Consider the following 14,179-nt stretch of genomic DNA (forward strand, 5'->3'; position numbering starts at 1 on the left):
TTGATTGCCAGCACCCATAGGGCTGCTTACAGCCATCTATGATGCCAGTTCCAGGGTATCTGATGCCCTCTCTGTCTTCTGTAGCACTACATGCACACCATACACAAACATTCTTGCAGGCAAAACACTCATCATTTAAAATAAACAAATACACATTTTAAAATATATGAGTATTTTGTCTGCATGTATGTCTTTGTGCCACCTGCATGCCTTGGAGGCTAGATGAAGGCATCAGTCCACTGGAATTGGAGTTACAGAAAATTACAAACCACCATGTGGGTGCTGGAGATCAAACCTAGTTACTCTGGAAAAGCAAGCTAGTGTTCTTAACCATTGAGCCATCTCTTCAGACACCCCTTCCCCCACCAATTTTTGGGGGGGGGGGATTTTTCGAGACAGGGTTTCTCCGTAGCTTTTTTTTTTGGTTCCTGTCCTGGAACTAGCTCTTGTAGACCAGGCTCCCCACCAATTTTTTAATTAAAAAAATAGGTGTTGAGCATTATAGACACTTTGATGTTGATCACTGACATATAGACCTACAGACAAAACAGTCCTTATTGGAAGACTACACATTTTTAAGGTGTATTCTCATGGATACTATAGATTACAATATAGATTTGCATGTTACCTGGGTCTTTGAATTTTCCCAGAATTTGTTTTACTGCATCTTCATGATTGCAGTTAAGTTTACAAGTATTTTATCTCAAATTCAAAATTGCTCTGCTTCCCTACAGAGAGTGATTTCAGTGTTGAAGAAAATTTGTTGAAAGAGATTTTACAAGAGGGTTTTAGTTGGAATTGAGCAGGAAATAACATTAACATTAATGTGGGTTTTTTTTTCCCAATTGAAAACAACTTTCTCATGCGTGAGGTGAATGTTGAACTTTGAGAATAAATTACTAGCATTTATTTTGTACCTTAATTCTCTGTGTGTAGTATTAAAATAATTTACATGCTTATTTTTGCCCGAAATTTCCTTTTTAAAATTACTTTGAGCCGGGTAGTGGTGGTGCATTGTAGTAATATGGGCAGCGGGGCTGCGTCCCCAGCACCCCGGCTGCCTGGCTAGCTTATGCCTGAAATAACAACACACAAACTGTATTCATTTAATCACTGCTTGGCCCATTTCTATCTAGCCTCTTCTAGGCTAATTCTCACATATTAATTTAGCCCATTTCTAATCATCTGTGTAGCGCCCCTAGGTGCGCTTACCGGGAAGATTCTAGCCTATGTCCATCCTGGGTCGGAGCTTCATCGCGTGCGTCTGCCTGGGAGCTGGGAGCATGGCGTCTCTCTGAGGCGTCTGCTCCCGAGAGGAGAGCTGTGGAGTCTGAGCTCACTTCCTCTTCCTCCCAGCGTTCTATTCTGTTTACTCCTCCCACCTATCTTCTAACCAATGAGGGCCAAGCAGTTTCTTTTTATTTAACCAATGACCTTCCTCCATCAGTGCATACCTTTAATCCCTGCACTTGGAAGGCAGAGGCAGGCACACGGATCTCTGTGAGTTCGAGGCAAGCCTGGTCTACAAGAGCTAGTTCTAGGACAGGCTCCAATGCTACAGAAAAAGCCCTGTCTTGAAAAACAAAACATGCATAATGATAGATATGGGTCTATTTTCATTCTTCTACATGTTGATATCCAATTATGCCAGCACCATTTGTGAAATATGCTTTCCTTTTTCCATTTGATATTTTTTGCTTCTTTGTCAAAAATCAGGTGGTCGAAGATGTGTGGATTGATATCTGGGTCTTCTATTTGGTTCCATTGGTCCTCCTGTCTGTTCTTATGCCAATACCAGGCTGTTTTCAGTACTGTAACTCTGTAGTAGAGTTTGAAGTCAGGGATTGTGATGCCTCCAGAAGTTCCTTTATTGTACAGGATTGTTTTGGCTTTCCTAGGTTTTTTGCTTTTCCATATAAAGTTGAGTACCGTTTTTTCAAGGTCTGTGAAAAATTTTGCTGGGATTTAGATGGGCATTGCATTGAATTTGTAGATTGCTTTTGGTAAGATTGCCATTTTTCCTTTGTTAATTCTGCCTACTCAAGAGCTTGGGAAATCTTTCCACTTTCTGGTGTCTTCTTCAATTTCTTTCTTCAAAGATTTAACATTCTTGTCATACAAAGTCTTCCACTTGTTCGGTTAGAGTTACTCTGAGATATTTTATGCTATTTGTGGCTATTGTGAAGGGTGTTGATTCTCTTATTTCTTCCCCAGTCTTTTTATCATCTGTGTACAGAAGGGCTACTGATTTTTTTTTTACTTAATCTTGTATCCTGCTACATTACTGAAAGTGTTTATGAGTTATAGAAGTTCCTTGGTAGAAGTTTTGGAATCACTTATGTAAACTATCATATCATCAGCAAACAGTGAAAGTTTGACTTCTTTTCTGATTTGTATCCCCTTGATCTTCTCCTGGTCTGTATGTATGTATATATGTATTTATTTATTTATTTATTTTGGGTTGTTTTTTTTTTTTTTTGGTTTTTTGAGACAGGGTTTCTCTGTGGCTTTGGTTTTTTTTTTTTTTTGAGACAGGGTTTCTCTGTGGTTTTGGAGCCTGTCTTGGAACTAGCTCTTGTAGACCAGGCTGGTCTCGAACTCACAGAGATCCGCCTGCCTCTGCCTCCCAAGTGCTGGGATTAAAGGCGTGCACCACCACTGCCCCTGGGATTAAAGGCGTGCACCACCACTGCCCGGCTCCCCTTGATCTTCTTTTGGTGTCTTATTGCTCTAGCTAGGACCTCAAGAACTATATTGAATAGATATGGAGAGAATGGGCAACCTTGTCTTGTTCCTGATTTCAGTGGGATCCCTGGGAGTTTTTCTCCATTTAATTTGATGTTTGTTGTTGGCTTGCTGTATATTGCCTTAATTATGTTTAGGTATATTCCTTGTATCCATGCTCTCTCCAAGATCTTTATCATGAAGGGATGTTGTATTTTGTCAAAAGCTTTTTCGGCATCTAATGAGATGATCATATTGTTTTTATTTTTCAGTTTGTTTATATGGTGGATTACGTTGACAGATTTTCATATGTTGAATCATCCCTGCGTCTCTGTTATGAAGCCAACTTGATCATGGTGGATGATGGTTCTGATGTGTTCTTGGATTCAATTTGTCAGTATTTTATTTAGTATTTTTGCATCAATGTTCATGAGTGAGATTGGTCTGTAATTCTCTTTCTTAGTAATGTCTTTCTGTGGTTTAGATATCAGGATAATTGTAGCCTCATAAAAAGAGTTTGGCAGTGTTCCTTCTGTTTCTATTTTGTGGAATAATTTGAGGAGTATTGGTATTAGTTCTTCTTTGAAAGTTTTGTAGAATTCTGAGCTGAAACAATGGCCAAGATAAAAAACACTGATGACAACTTATACTGGAGAGGTTGTGGGGGAAAGGGAACACTCCTGCATTGCTGGTGGGAATGCAAGTTGGTACAACACCTTTGGATGTCAGTGTGGTGATTTCTCAGAAAATTAGAAAACAACCTTCCTCAAGACCCAGTAATGTCGGGCGGTGGTGGCGCACACCTTTAATCCCAGCACTCGGGAGGCAGAGGCAGGCGGATCTCTGTGAGTTCAAGGCCAGCCTGGTCTAAAAGAGCTAGTTCCAGGACAGGAACCAAAAAAGCTACAGAGAAACCCTGTCTCGAGCCCCCCCCCCAAAAAAAGACCCAGTAATACCACTTTTGGGTATATATCAAAAAGGCGTTCAATCGTGCCACAAAGACATGTGATCAACTATGTTCATAGCAGCGTTGTTTGTCATAGCCAGAACCTGGAAACCACCTAAATGGCCCTCGACCGAAGAATGGATAAGGAATATGTGGTACATTTACACAATGGAGTACTACACAGCAGAAAAAAATAATGACATCTTGAATTTTGCAGGAAAATGGATGGTGCTAGAAAACATTATTTTGAGTGAGGTAACCAGACACAGAAAGAATTATCACATGTGCTCACTCATAAATGGTTTTTAAGCATAAAGCAAAGAAAAGCAGCCTACAAACCACAATCCCAGAGAACTTAGACAACAATGAGGACACTAAGAGAGTCTTACATAGATCTGATTTACGTGGGAAGTAGAAAGTAGAAAAAGACAAGATCTCCTGAGTAAATTGGGAGCATTGAGACCTTGGGAAAGGGTTGAAAAGGGGGAAGGGAAAGGCAGGGAGGTGAGCAGGGAAAAATGTAGAGCCCAATAAAAATTTTGAAAAAAAAAAGAAAGGAAAACAACAACGACAAAAGTTATTATTTTGTATGTGTCTGAGTGTTTTGCCTGCATACATGCCTATGCCCCATATGCATGTTTGGTACCACTGGAGGCCTGAAGAGGGCACCATATCATCTGGAACTGGAATGACAGATGGGTATAAGACACCACGTGGGTGCTGGGAGTTGAACCTAGGTTTTCTGGAAGACTGGTCACTGCATTTAACCACTGAGTCATCTCTCCAACCCTTTGCCCATAATTTTAAAATACGCACTGCCACAATTTATTTTAATATTTATTTATTATGAAAGAGGTATACATATATCATGGCATATTTGTAGAGATCAGAGAACAACTTATACTAATTGATTTTTCCCCTTTTATCATGGCACAAACTTAAGTCAGCCTTCTTGGTGGCAGTGATTTTACCCTCTGAGCCAACTCTCCAACTCCTGCCATTTAAAATTTTTATGTCTTGGTGCAGTTTTTAAATTTATAATTTGTAAATTTATTCAGTATTAATCATCTACTACATGCTAAGTACAGAATTCTATTATGAAGTTATAGGCTATTATAAATGTCTTATAAACATACAAAATGTTCTTAAACATTTTACTTATTTTTAGCTTTTAAACTTTTATTTTGTGTATGTGTGCATGTTTGATTATTTGTATGTGCACCAAAGTTCATGCACATGCTCATGGGGGCCAGAAGAGTGTGATGCATCCCCTGGAGCTTGAGTTAGAGAGCTGTGAGCTGTGAGCTGCCATGTGGGTGCCCAGAAATTAACCCAGGTTCTATAGAAGAGCATCTATAGATGCTCTCCAGCTCTGTTATATGCTTTTATATGTATATAGGAGGTTATTTACTGTGTGAGCTTGCACATGTGCTTAAGGATTCTTTAGAATATACAATGCACATCAGAGATATTGTGGAACAGATACCACTCCATCTACCCATTGCCTCTTCTTGAAAACGAACAGTTCCCATTCTAGATAATTGGTATTAACACCTTTAAGAATGGTGCCAACCATATGTTAGGAGATGAATGGGAGTTAATATCACTCCTAAACCACTCAGTAAACTTAGAAAGTAAGTACTAATGCAAGGATTTTGTGAGGACAAATTACCTTTCTTCCTCTGAGCAGATAGCTCTAATATATATTTATCTATGTATATTCGTACATGTGTGTACTGCTTCCTGTATATGAATCTTGATTCTGCATTTAATCATGAATCTAAAATATTTCCTAGTAACAAGTTTATGGAAAATAATGAATAAGTAATTAAAATCTACAGAAGTATGCCTGGACATTGTAGGGAAAGAAAATAGCATGCTATTGTGGCTAATAGACATAGCAAGAAGGAATGAAAGGTGAGAGTTTATAGAATACACTGAAGTCAGAAAAGGCATGCTTGTTTCTTAGTGTGTAGTTGTGAGCAGATTTTCAATGGCTCTGCTTGCTTCTCCTTTCATTGGTATAGTAAGAGTTGTTCCAAAGGTCAGAAGTTTGCTTAACAAAGAAAGGGCATCTGCGAGGTGGTGGCACACACCTTTAATCCCAGCACTTGGGAGACAGAGGCAGAGGCAGGTAGATCTTCTTGAGTTAAAGGCCAGCCTGGTCTACAGAGTGAGTTCCAGGACAGCCAGGACTGTTACACAGAGAAAACCTATCTCAAAAAAAAAAAAAAAAAAAGGGTAGTAGTAAATTGTGAACATAATGGTTCAGACTTTGAAGAAAATTTTCTTGCCATCCTTGAGGTTATTTTATCCTAAAATGGGAAACTCTAAGATGAGAAGATATGCATTATGGTCTATAATTCTGACCATAATGTAGCTTCATCTAGGCAAGACTTTGGGCTGAGTAAGATAGGAAATAGAGAAAGGATGGCTTTAAGCATAGCCTGCTGACCAAAACTTCAATGTTGAAATTGAAACTTGAAGATTTGAGGGTTGCAAATGAATCATAGGGTTTTTAATTACAATTAATATTGTGTGTATGAATGTGGACACATGTGCCACAGCACGTCTGTAGAGGTCACAGGACATTCTGGGAACTGGTCCTCTCCCTCTACATCCAGAGATTAAGGGTCCCTTGTCAGGCTTTGTCTGCAGCCGCCTTTACACAGAGCACCTCCCTGGCCTAATGTAAGGAGGTTTACATTGAGTAACAGGATTCATTGCTGCACCAGAAATAGACAGTGGTGGCTTCAAGCCAATAGTTGTGGAAGCAAAAATAGTGAATTAACTCTTTTTAGTCCTGATTTTTAAGGCAGCAGAAAAGAACACAGGAAGTTGATCCATTTAAATTTCCGAGGAAAGATGAGAGAGTGACTGCGGATTCTATTAAGTACATCATTACTCTTACATGATATTGACAGAATAATTGTTTCTAGTGTGTAATACACAAGGCAGTCTGCTCAAAAGTCCAATATTTGTTGACTTTCTTACTAGACACTTAAAGTGTAATCATTTTGTTTAATACGAATCCAAAAGTATATCAAAACCTTTTAGCTTGTTGTTTTATATTTTTATATTATATTTTATATTGTTATTTTTATATTAGATTTTTGAGGAAAGAACTTAATATATACCTTCATCTCTCAATTTGTCACATCTGTTCTGGTTGCTTGACCATTTTTATAGCATTCAAGAAAACATGCAGTTGGGTGTGGTGGCATATGCCTTTAATCCTAGGACGCAGAGGCAGGCTAGTCTCTTGAGTTGAAGGCCAGCCTGGTCTATAGAGTGAGTTCCAGGACAACCAGGGCTACATAAATACTGTCTTGAAAAACCAAAGAAAAATAAAAGGTGCAATTTATGGAGAGCTCAGTAGACAGGCCCAAAGCTTATAAGAGAACTTAGATACACTTAACCATTCTTTAAATGTCTCTAGTCTTGTTTTCAGTTTTCACTCAGACTACCTTGAACTATGCAAGAACAACTCTGAAATATATTTAAGAGTATTAGCTAAAAATAAAATGCAGAATTTTTTTCATGGTCAGGAAAGATATAATAACATTTTAAATATTTGACAGTTGCATGGTTCTTGTTTTTCTATTATTAGAAATAAAATATTGAAGACACGTTGAGTTAAAAACTTTACAAGAATTTTTTTGTCAGAAACAATTTATTAAAATCTATTTTAATTTTTTGCCCGGCAATCTTGTCTACTTCCCATAACCAGAAGGATAGCTATATGTTTTGCTTTGGGTTCACCTTCTTATTTAGCTTCTTTAGGATATCAAGTTATAGACTCACTGACCTTTATTTATGGCTAGAACCCAATTATGAGTGAGTACATCCCATGTTCATCTTTTTGGGTCTGGGTTACCTCACTCAGGATAGTGTTTTCTATTTCCATCCATTTGTATGCAAAATTCGAGAAGTCATTGTTTTTTACCGCAGAGTAGTACTCTAATATGTATATATTCCACACTTTCTTCATCCATTCTTCCATTAAAGGACATTTAGGTTGTTTCCAGGTTCTGGCTATTACAAATAATGCTGCTATGAACATAGTTGAACAAATGCCCTTGTCATATGAATGGGCATCTCTTGGGTATATTCCCAAGAGTGGCATTGCTGGGTCCAGGGGTAGGTTGATCCAAATTTCCTGAGAAACCGCCACACTGCTTTCCAAAGTGGTTGCACAAGTTTGCATTCCCACCAGCAATGGATGAGGGTACCCCTTTCTCCACAACCTCTCCTGCAAAGGCTATCATTGGTGTTTTTGATTTTAGCCATTCTGACAGGTGTAAGATGATATCTCAAAGTTGTTTTGATTTGCATTTCCCTGATCGCTAAGGAGGTTGAGCATGACCTTAAATGTCTTTTGGCCATTTGAACTTCTTCTGTTGAGAATTCTTTGTTCAGATCAGTGCCCCATTTTTTAATTGGGTTAATTAAGAAGGGAGAACATGAGCAAGGAAGTCTGGATCGTGAGGGGTGCACCCACCCACTGAGACAGAGGGAGTGATCTATTGGGAGCTCACCAAGGCCAGCTGGACTGGAACTCAAAAAGCATGGGATAAAACCAGACTCTGTGAATATGGCGGACAATGAGGGCTGCTGAGAAGCCAAGGACAATGGCACTGGGTTTTGATCCTACTTCATGTTCTGGCTTTGTGGGAGCCTAGCCAGTTTGGATGCTCACCTTCCTAGACCTGGATGGAGGGGGGAGGACTTTGGACTTTTTACAGGGCAGGGAACCCTGACTGCTCTTCAGACTGGAGAGGGAGGGGGAGAGGAGTGGGAGGGGGGGGAATGGGAGGCAGGGAGGAGGCAGAATTTTTTTTTCAATTAAAAAAAATAAAAAATTAAAAAAAGATAAAATCTATTTTAAATACAGATTCAAATTTGATGATTAAGGAGACTCTAAATACTAAAAAAGTTTGAAACAAAATGACAAAATAACTTAGTATAATGATAACCAATGGCATTTAAACAGTTTTTATTTAAAATTTTTTCATATACAAAAACACCAGATGGTGGTAGCACACGCCTTTAATCCCAACACTTTGGGAGGTAGAGGCAGGCAGATCTCTTTGAGTTTGAGGCCAGCCTGATCTGCAGAGCTAGTTCCAGGACAGCCAGGGCTACACCGAGAAACCCTGTCTCAAAAAACAAAACAACCAAATTTTTTTCACAGAATATATTTTGTGTGTTTTTTCCTTCTGGAACTTTACCCAGGTCTTCCTCACTTCCCTATCAACTCAGCTTCGTGTTCTCTCCCCTTCAAAACAAAGAAAGATCCAATAAGATAAAATTTCCAGAACGAAACAAAAAGGGCACAACAACAACTATTGAGTCCATTTTGTATTGGCCAACTATCCTTGGGCATGTTACCCTGGAATGTGGTTGATATACCCTTTGGTGCTGTGTTGGAGGACACTTGTTTTTCTTTTGCCAGAGGACATGAGTTACAAATAGATTCTTGGTTTAGGGGTGGCACTTTGTCTGGCTTGAACCTGTGCAGACCCTATGCATGCTGCCACAGCCCCTATGAGTTCATGTGTGCCCCAGTCCTGTTGTCTCTGGAAGACAGTTTTCATTTCCTCTGATCTTAAAGTCTTTCTGCTCTTGAGCATAGATCCTTGAGCCTTAAAGGAATGGGTTTAATGAAGATGTCCCATTTAGCAGTAAGTGCTCCAGAGTTGCTAACTCTGCACAATGTTCAGTTGTTGGTCTCTGATTCCCATCTACTGGGAGAAGCTTCTCTGAGGAAGGTTAAGTTAGGCACTGATCTATGGGTATTGGCAGAATTGTAGTAGTAGGTTTTCCCCTAGGCCCATGACCCATCTAGTCTCAGGTTCTTAGCTTCTTTCGCAATGGTCGATATAAGTTCTTTCTCATGGTGTGGGCCTTAAATCCAATTAAAAAGGAGTCGGTTACCCTTACATTTGTGCCACTATTGCACCAGTATATCTTGCAGGCTGGTGGTTATTGTAGGTCTCGTGATTTGTAGCTAGGTGACACTGACGACTGCCTTCCACCTCTGGTGGTGTACAGACTACCTTCTAGCACCATGAATGCTAGCTAGTCAGTAGGAACTGAGCTTCTAATTGAGCACCAGCTCAACTTCTTCATGTTTGATGACTTAGGTAAGTGTTGTCTACCTCAGTAGAGCCTTTCCATCTGATTATGTGTGGAGAGCAACTAATAACCTTGACAGCAACCTGTGATGTGTGTGTGTGGGGGTCATCATAGGACCCTAACCATGGCCATTTTGACAATAGGAATTTGAGGATTTGGAGATTTTAGATGGTTTACTTAAAATAGCGAATATATGCCTAAAACAACAACAACACAAAAATGGAAGATCCTTTTGAAGTGATTCTTTCACTGGTATCCAGGACCAGGTAATCTTGTCCTCAGTATAGTGAATTCAAAATTAAGTCTGCTTAAGGGAGGGAAGATTTTGTTACCTTGGTCTACACACATTCTACTCACACAGTAACACCATAAGGGAAGCGGTCTTGGCTCAGGACCCCAGATAAGGCCAAGAAATATGAGTGGAATATTCCTGATAAGTGTGTGACTCAGAGTTCAGAACCAGATGGATTCATGGAAATATTTCATTATCATATGGATATTAGTTAATATCAGGCTAAATTCTTTACATTGGAATTTATAGGGTTTTTCAGAATAATATGCATATTAAAAATGTGAGGAAACAAAGACCTGTTTGCATTGAAAGATATTGGTTTAGTATGTGAATCAGGCTCGTAAATGACAATTCTTACAGCTCTTAAGTACTGCATGTATATATGGTAACTCCCCCAGTGCGTATATTCCAAGCTGCTCATAAACATACGATGTCAGTACATGAATAAGATCATATAAAAATAATTAATAATATATTACTATGGTAGGCATAGGACCAGAAGAAATTATGTCATATCTGACATTAAAAAGATGTAACATACACAAAAAATAAGCTCATGAGTCTTCATAAAAACCCGCATTACCTTTTCGCGTCTGTTGATGAACTGAGCACAGCCTTCTGGTGACAGCAGTAATGACATAGCTGTGCTAGAGACCTGAAAATAAGAAGAGCTTTTAGAGAATCATGTTCATCCAGCCACAGTTTCTTTTTTAAAATAATTTATTTAATTTTATGTGCATTCGTGTGAAGGTGTCAGATCCCCAGGAACTTGAGTTACGAGACAGTCGTGTGCTGCCATATGGATGTTGGGAATTGAACTTGGGTACTCTAGAAGAACAACCAGTGTTCTTAACCACTGAGCCATCTCTCCAGCTCCCCAACCTCAGTTTCTTACAGATACCATTTTGGTATGTTCCCCTGTCTTCTTCTATACTCACATATTTACACATTTTTATTGCAAAGAATAGTGTATGCCACTTTTTCTCTACATTATTAAATTTGTCTGTACTATCAGATACTTGAAAATACCTGAATGTTCCTTCAGTAAAGTAATCATATGAAATGTTTGTATATTAAGTGTAATAAATTTATTACAGTGATAATAATGAAGGACTGGAAAAATGGCTCAGTGGGTAAAATGCTTGCTGCACTCAGGGCCCCTATAAAAGCTGTGCATGGCAGTTTACAGCTGTAACTGCAGTTCTGAGTTGAGGGGTGAGACAGGAGGGACTGGGAGCTTGCAAGGCAGCCAGTCTAGCCTGAAGGGTGAGCCCCAGAGTTAGTGTGACACTGCCTCCAAAAAAGGGGGGTGGGGAGTAGAGAAAAGATTGAGAAAGACATCCTAGTGTCTGTGTCTGGCCTCTGTACACACCCACTCAGGCAGCGACAGTCCACATATGTGAACACACATATATGACACAAACACAAACAAGGATGTGCTGAGCAATGTGTAGCTCAGCAGTAGAATGTTTGGCGTATCTGTGACCCTGTTTGATAAATTACATTACAATCAAATTTCAAAAGAAAGTGTCTACTATCTTTAAATGAAAAAAAATGACATACTCTAGGTTCTGTGATTTTGCTGCTTATTTTATGTAATATTGCTAATCCCTACTTGAAATTCTTACTCTCTGTGACTTCATTTCTTCTCCGAGAAAGCCAGCATCGTGAGTGTTACTGTGGAAGTGGTGTTCCCTCAACAGCTACCATGCTGTATGATGTGTGGAGCTCAGGCAGTCTTTGCTGCTGGAGGCAGGAGCTGTGTTCTTTTCATCATGCTTCCCCAACACTCCATGCCTGTGTATAGAACATTTTCCTGGGGATTTAAGGGACAAAAGTTATTTCCAGTGAAACTAATAGTACAGTGAGAAACTAAGTAGAAGTCATAAAGAAATGAAGTTTTTGAAAACTGCAAGGGGAGGGAAATCGTTGGGTTGAAAATATAAACAAGGGGGATGGAGAGATGACTGGACAGTTAAGAACACTGACTGCACATCTAGAGAACCCAGGTTCAATTCCCAGTCCCCACATGGCAGCCCACTGTCTTTGACTTCTAGTTCCAGAAGATCTGACACCCTCATATCAGACATATGTGAAGGCAAAACACAAATGTATATAAAAAATAAAATTAAAAAAAACTTTTTAAAAAAGAAGAAAATATAAACAGTTACACTGGAGGAGGAGTTAGAAGAAATCATGAGTTCCAGTCCATCATGGGCTACAATGAAACCCTCTCTTAAATGTTAAAAATAGGAACTGGAGAGATGTGGTTAAGAGCACTGGTTAATCCCAGTATTCGGGAGGCAGAGACAGGCAGATCTCTGCGTTTGAGGCCAGCCTGGTCTACAGAGTGAGTTCTATGACAGCCAGGGCTACACAGAAAAAATAAAAATATAAAAGCCAAGCAAGACACTGTGCTTATTGCTCTAAAAAGAAAAATACAGTGAAATAGATTCTACCAAGGCTTTCATTGTATTTCTACAACAGGTTGGCTAATTTTGTTTTGTTTTTGAGACAAGGTCTCACTGTGTAACCTTGGCTGGTATAGCAGGCTGGCATGGAACTGACAAAGTGGAGATCCACTTGTCTTTGCCTTTACTAAAGGAGGCAAATGGGTCATGTCAAGTCTAGCAAACGTGACACTCCTCTCACTCAGGGAGAGATGCTGCCGCAAACACTGTGAAGAGTGGTAGAGAGAAGCACCTGACACCTTCCTGGGCCTGCATGTGGGTGGGCGCCTGTGCTCACAGTGTGGACCTGGGGGACTTGGGTTTGGTTTTATTGGGTAGGGGGTTGCTTTGTTTTTAGATGGGTCTTCCTAGGTAGCAAGACTGATTTTTCTCCATTTCCAAAGTATGGGATTACAGGCGTGAGCTAAAAACTACTGACTAAAAACTTCATTTTGATTTAAAAAGCTATGTTGAAGTTCATTCTGCCAAGGCTTTGTTTGTATTTATACAACAGCGTGGCTGTAATTTGGTTTGGTTTTTGAGACAGGGTCACAGTATGGCCTTGGCTGACCAAAAACTCACTGTAGTAGACCAGGCTGGCCTGGAACTCACAGAGATTCGTCTACTTCTGCCTCCCAAGTGTTGGGATTAAAGACGTGAACCACCATGCCTGGTACTTAGCTATACTTTAATAAAATATTTGTATATTGAATAATACATAGAAAATGAAACTATTTCTCTCAGTGTTCTAGGTCTAAACTATAGAGTAAAAATACTTAAGGAACAGAGTAGTGCTTTTTGTGAATTACATATCTATTACAATCTTGACTATGTAGTTGGAGTCTTATTTAATTTTTTTCTTATTTTCTCTACTAAATAGCCATGTTTCTAGTATAGTTAAAGGTTGACAGAAGTTTCTGTCCTGCCTGGCCTACAGCCGTTCAGTCCCAAAGAAACACACAGAGGTTTATATTAATTATAAACTGGTTGGCCTATTAGCTCAGGCTTTCTTATTAACTAACTCTTGTATCGTACATTAATCCATTATTCTTATTCTTGTCTATGTTAGCCACATGGTTTGGTACCTTTTATCAGCAAGGCATTTTCATCTGGCTTCCTCTGTGTCTGAGTCACAACTGCAAGACCGAGCCTTTTCCCAGAATTCTCCTGTTCTGGTCATACCACCTATACTTCCTGCCTGGCTACTGGGCAATCAGCATTTTATTCAACCAGTACAACTGACAAATCTTTAAGGGTATAAGACCATTGTCCGACAGCTGTTAAAGCCTTCCCATCATTTAAATTATTGGTCTTTATGGCAAGCATAAAGTTCTGCTAATATATATTTTGAAAAATAAAACAAAATCTTTTTAATTTAGTGGTTCTTAATCTTTTTTAGGGGGAAGAATCAAAGAGCCTTACCTAAGCCATTCTCTTACCAGCACAAAAATGTACATATATATATAATTTGGAATATTTTTTACAGTAGATGTTTCCCCTGAATCCAGGTGCCTCTGCTATATGTTCTCCCTCTGTATGTGTGTATATGTTCATGTCATACATTTTAATAGACATACTGTGTTTAACATGTGCTTTTAAAGAAAGTCAAGAATCTCATCATGGAGGGGC

The 14,179-nt window shown here is 39.2% G+C and overlaps 1 protein-coding gene across 6 annotated transcripts in view; it reads left to right on the forward strand.

Annotated features, from left to right (window-relative positions):
• Window positions 1-14,179, forward strand: part of Ankrd12 (ankyrin repeat domain 12) — a 117,000-nt gene that overhangs the window by 79,791 nt on the left and 23,030 nt on the right. The window lies entirely within an intron of this gene.

The sequence above is a fragment of the Microtus oregoni genome, unplaced genomic scaffold, assembly GCF_018167655.1.
Source record: "Microtus oregoni isolate MIOR12 unplaced genomic scaffold, Mior012 000038F_ref0000394, whole genome shotgun sequence".
Classification (NCBI taxonomy): Eukaryota; Metazoa; Chordata; class Mammalia; order Rodentia; family Cricetidae; genus Microtus; species Microtus oregoni.